General features: G+C 37.5%; 1 long non-coding RNA gene across 1 annotated transcript in view; it reads right to left on the bottom strand.

Moving 5' to 3' along the window:
- Window positions 1-858: 858 nt before the first annotated feature.
- The window catches only part of LOC110743335, a 140,885-nt gene continuing 135,743 nt past the window's right edge, over window positions 859-6,000 (bottom strand). Inside the window, exon 3 of the long non-coding RNA XR_002522223.2 lies at window positions 859-4,085. This is a non-coding gene — a long non-coding RNA (uncharacterized LOC110743335). The remainder of the gene's footprint in view (window positions 4,086-6,000) is intronic.

Raw genomic sequence — 6,000 nt, 5'->3', positions numbered from 1 at the left:
CACTGGACTTTTCAAACTCATCTATAAGGATTAGAATAAACTTCTTCCAAGCTCCTGTCAATGTTAACGTTATGACCTCCTCCCAAGAATCATGAATATTTTTAATGACACCTAAGATGATGAATCCCTTCCAGAAGGTTTTTATCCTCCTTTGCCCATACATATCACAGGAATCACTATCTATAGCAGCTATACCTTAATAAAATGTGTTTCGTCAGTAATAAGACTTGAAAGTCAAAATTACTCTGATTCATGGGCTGCAGAATAGATGTTGTGTTAGAGGGCATAACAACAACATTAATCTCCTTGTACATCTCCATCACAGCTCTTGGATGACCAGGTGCGTTGTCAATGAGCAGTCATATGTAGAAGAGAATCTTTTTTTCTGAGCAGTAGATCTCAAGAGTGTACTTAAAATATTTGGTAAACCGTGTTGTGAACATATATGCTGTCATCCAGGCTTTGTTTTTCCATTTATAGAGCACAAGCAGAGTAGATTTAGCATAATTCATAAGGAGTCTAGGATTTTCAGAATGGTAAATGAGCACTGACTTCACCTAAAACCACTGCTGCGTTAGCCCCTAAGAAGAGAGTTACTCTGTCCTTTGAAGCTTTGAAGCCAGGCATTAACTTATCCTCTCTAACTATGAAAGTCCTATATGGCATCTTCTTTCAATATGAACCTGTTTTGTCTACATGAAAAATCTTGTTGTTTAGTGTGGCCACCTTCATCAATGATCTCAGCTAGATTTTCTACATAGTTTGCTGCAGCTTCTACTTGCTGCTTCACCTTGCAATTTTATGTCATGGAAATGGCTTCTTTTCTTAAATCTTATGAAGCAAACTCTAGCTTCAAACTTTTCTTCTTGCAGCTTCTTCACCTCTTTCAGCCTTCATAGAATTGAAGAGAATTAGGGACCTGCTCTAGATTAGGCTATGGCTTAAGAAAATGCTGTAGCTGCTTTGATCTTCTATTCACACCAATAAAATGTTCTCCCTATCAGCAATAAGGTTGTTTCTTTTACTTATCATTTGTGTGTTCACTGAGGTAGCACTTTTAATTTCCTTCATGAACTTTCTTTTTCTGTATGTTCACAACTTGGTTAAGCATTTGGTACAAGAGGTCTAGCTTTTTGCCTATCTCAGCTTTTGACATGCTTTCCTCACTAACAGTATTCATTTTCTAGCTTTCGATTTAAAGTGATACAACTCTTCCATTCACTTGAACACTTAAATGACATTGTAGGGTTGTAAATTGGCCTTTTATCAATATTATTTTGCCTCATGGGTTAGGAAGGCCTGAGAATAGGAAGAGAGGCAAGAACACATTGATTAATTAAGTTCACCATGTTATATGGATGGGTGTGGTTCGTGGCATACTGTAACAGTACAATAATAACATCAAAGAAGATGGATCATAGATCACTATAACAGATATAAGAATAATTTAAAAGCTGAAAATATTGCAAGACTGAGCAAAATTGACACAGAGATACAAAGTGAGCATATGCTATCGGAAAAATGACACTGAGAGATTTGCTCAACACAGGTTTGCCACAAGCTTTCAATTTGTAAAAAGCACAGAATCTGGGAAGTGCAACATAGTAAAGCACAACAAAACAAGGTGTGCCTGTATTAACAGAGGAATGTCATAAATGCTGTGTGGAGGGAAGTAAAATAGGGGAGGGAGGGTCAACTATTGGTATTTAGATTATTGGGCTAGAATAAACTCATATGCTGCTGTCAGCTTCATGTTTTATTCAAATATGTTAAGATTATTCTATTTTAGTGATAATTTCTTCCTCTTCCCATCAAAAGTTACAAAGTTGCATCTCCATTAATGCATGTATGGTAACTCTGTAGTAAGTTGGGAAATGCATTGGGTTTAAATCTTGCCTGTGCCCTGTAGCATCAAATTGTGTAAACCTGTCAAGTTTCAGGTTCTCTTTCTACATCATGTTATATGGCAACCTCTGTGCTTGGTACAAGGTAATTATTTACATCAGTCATTGAAAGTGATTCTAGGATACCCACTCTCTCTGTTTGAGGGAATTCTTTCATTCTTTCTGTTATTCTTCTATGAGTTTAAATATTTACTGAGCTCCAAATATACACCAGGCTTTAAACCAAGTGCAGAAATACATGGGCATGACAGAAGTCTCTAACTTTAAGGGGCTCACAATCAAACGGGAATTTTATTTTTAATTGAAAGATGTTCTCAAATTGAGAGTCTTCATATTTGTTAAGACTTCTGCACTCATACTGGAGCTTGGTGGCTCACTAGAGCAGATTTCAAAGCAAAAGTCACTGTCTCAGAATTACTCAAGCCAAAACCTCCTTGGCAGCAACCAGTATAATTAAACATAAAATATAGATCAACAAAGCTTAAAGTTAAAACCTAATAACAGAATACGTGTATTTATACACCTTTTCAAATATCCAGATATAATTTTAAAATTCTGTTTTTGACAGACTTTTCAAAAGAGTACCAAACTCCTTCCATCTCCTCTTGGATATGATGTAAAGCCCACACATGTCAAAGCCAACATCACCCAGAGAATACCAACAGAGAGAAAACAGAAGAGGAAGAGGCCAACACAGTGTTTTATTAGTTTGGGATATTATCAAGATAAATGACATTGGGACATTCCTCCAACACCTTCTTGATGCCTGAGTTCAGGTAGAGAAAATTACTGCTCATCTATTTATTCCTTGCTTTTTCCCTACCAAACAAACAGACATGAAGTGCCAGGATGACATCATATCTGGGTTGACACTGACTGTAGTAAGAAACAGGGAATCTGAAAAGAATAGAAACATGACTTATCTACTCCATTTGGCATTTGGTTAACAACTCACTACGTCTTTTGAACTCTATCAAGCATCTTAAGTGTTAGCATGTATTCAAATTCATCAAGATAAGACCAATTAGCTTTCCATTTTCACTGAAATGACTGATTAATTACATTTAAATATGTGATGTTAATGAAGAGGGGATGCATGGGAATGCCTTACTGAACCTATTTTCTTAATCTACTGATTGAATTATCACATCACTTTTCCCCCAAACCATTATTTTCCCAATGCTGTACATTGGTAGGGCTGAATGGCACCCAGAGCCAGCACACTTTTAAAAAGTCAAGATCGACTAGATAATTTTGGGAGATTGTCCCAAGGCCACAAAACTAAAAACTTTATTTACATGAAGCTCAATGCTCCTGAACTGAACCTCCAGCATAGACTATACTCCAACAGGGAAGACTTGGATTAGAGACACTGGGGCTTTCTCTCCAGCACCAAAATAGCCAGTGAATTCCGTCAGTGCAGTGGTGGAAATGCCAATTGGATTGTTCTATTGATCTGGAACAGACTTAAGTCAATCAAAAGAATCAATCCTCTTAGTCCACACACTAAGGAAAAGAGCAGAATCAATTATTTAGGGACTTATGTTAAAAAAACAAAATAAAACTTTTGTTCTCTAATGGATATCGGACATGTGCAAGTATTTTTGGCCTGATTTATTCTAAAATACACATTAGTTCCCCACTGAAACCAGAATAAGTAGATGCCATTAAAGCTACCAGTGAACAGATCTTACTCTCATCTAAATGAACCATATTGGTTTTATCCTCTCTGACTCACACACACACACACACACACACACACTTTAGTCATCAACTGTGTCAGCTTGAGTAAAAATTAATTATTCAAATGGATTTTTTTCAACTGAATTCAAGAAAATGTTATTTATATCCTTCCATCAGGGACTTTTACTCTTTTTTGGGGGGGCCTATGGTCCACTTTCAGAATCTGATGACAATTGAAAGAATGTCTTTGTAGATAAATTAGATATTCGCATTGATGCATTTTTATATATTCACACACTCAAATGCACAAAATATTGCATATTAATTTCAGGAACATCACAGATTCTCAGAGCCATTAACTCAGGGTTAAGAACCCCTGTTTCATGTACTTGCGATTGAGTTAGACACTGAAGGTCTGAAGCAAGGAAGACAGGGTCCCATGTACAGAGATATGAAACAAAATGGTATGACTGGAGGAGAAATAACAGCTTGATAACCCTGAAACACAAACAAATGGGAAGTAAGAAGACAAATTGTGGGCAAAAGCAGGGTATTAAAAGCCATGTATGTCATGCTAAGGAATTTAGACAGGATGCTGTAGCCCCCAGTTTCTTATTATAAGCCAAGAACATTTGCGAAGAATCATCTAGGGTCATTTACTGAATTAAAATGGGCCCAGGAATACGCATTTCAAGATCACTATTCAGGTTACACTGGAGCATATACAATTTTAGAACCCTTCACAGGGCTTGAGGGAGGGAGCACCATAGGTAGTAAGAACAGCAGCCCAAGGGTTCTGAGCAGGGCTGGGGATGACGATCAGGTTTTCATTTTAGGTACAGCAGCCTGCAGGCTACAGGGTACAGGTTTAATGAGGCCAGACTGAAAGATGGAGACTAGTCAAATCAGCTTGCAGAGAGATTCTGTGCCGTGTACTAAAGTGGAAGTCGTCCTCAGGAAAGATGTGGAGGATTCTTAGGGACTGAAAATTAGCAGACTCCATTACTGAGAAGTACAAAGAGGAAATCAATGATGACTGGGTTTTCCGGCTTGAGAGACTAGCCCAATGGCAGTATTACTATCAAAATGGGTATAAAAAGCAGACTTAAGAGGCAAAATAGAGTACAGATTTGGATTCCTTACAGATGAGATATGTAAGAAACATCTGGTGGAGATAAACACGTGTCTGGAATTTGATGGAGGTGTCAGTGCATGCCTATTTTGTCAGGTTTTTCTCTTAGGACAGCTCTCTCTGAGGACACCACAATCTCCTCTGCAGGCAGTAAACTGCAGGCATTCTGGGAGCCCGCCTGGGAGGTGGTGGGGGCCTCACCAGTTACTTAGTCCCCTTGTGCTCAGTCAGGATCTCCTCCACCTTCCATTTGCCTGAGCTGCAAGCCTGGAGCTGCTCTGGCTCAGTTCTCCTTGTGCCTCGCAAAGCCTCGAGGACTCAGCTTTTCTCTTGCCACCATTCTCCCTGCCCACATTGTCTTCTCTGGCTCTACCATTTCAGCCTCCACCCTTCCATCACCTGTTTATCCTCACTTAGGGTGATTTCAGGTTCTACTTCCGTCCTAGAGTTTCATAAGTAAATTTCTGCATTTTTGTCTTCAGCCTCATTGTTACTTGGGAGCTAGTTTCTCAAAGAGAGAGGGCGAGGAAGAAAAGACTTAGCCATCTTAAATGTAATTAGCATTGCTCTTGAATTGCTCTTGAATAACACAGACATTTATTTCATTGACCCAGCAGTTCCATTTCTAGGAACCTATCCCAAAGAAATTCTCATTTTAAGTGCACAAAGATGTATGTACATTGATGTTTTTTTCATCATTATTTGGAAAAGAAAATTTTGAAAAATGGAGGCAAATATAACAATCATTAAAAATAGAGTGGATGAATAAGTTATGACTCATTCATACCATGTAATACTACATGGCTGGCAAAAAGAATCACGTGAACCTAAAAATTCAAACTAATAATATTTTGTAACATTGTAAAATATTATACACAATTATAATATTTCATAATATTTTATAAAAAATATTCTTATTTATAACTTAATTCATTAATATCTCCACCAATAAAAGACTTAGCCAGAGGAGAAGCAGTCACTTGTGCCCAGAAATACTAACTTAAGTAGGAAAACAATGAAAAATTTGAAGCATTGGGGACAAGTGAGTACAATCAGAATTCAGCTGCTGAAAGCTAGAAAACTGAAAAATAGTGGAAAAAACAAAAACACTGTTTTTGAGAATTCAGATATGAAGACACAATTAAATCAAGAAAAAGTCCAAGTTTATACTGAGCATCCGCAGATATTGCTCTCCAGACAGCAAACCATACTAACATATTCTACTAATTGAGACAATTTGGTATCATGCAGAAATCAAAAAACAAGTCAATAGAATAGAGA

This window comes from Papio anubis, chromosome 3 (assembly GCF_008728515.1).
Source record: "Papio anubis isolate 15944 chromosome 3, Panubis1.0, whole genome shotgun sequence".
Taxonomy (NCBI): domain Eukaryota; kingdom Metazoa; phylum Chordata; class Mammalia; order Primates; family Cercopithecidae; genus Papio; species Papio anubis.
This window is presented reverse-complemented; position numbering and strand designations above follow the sequence as displayed.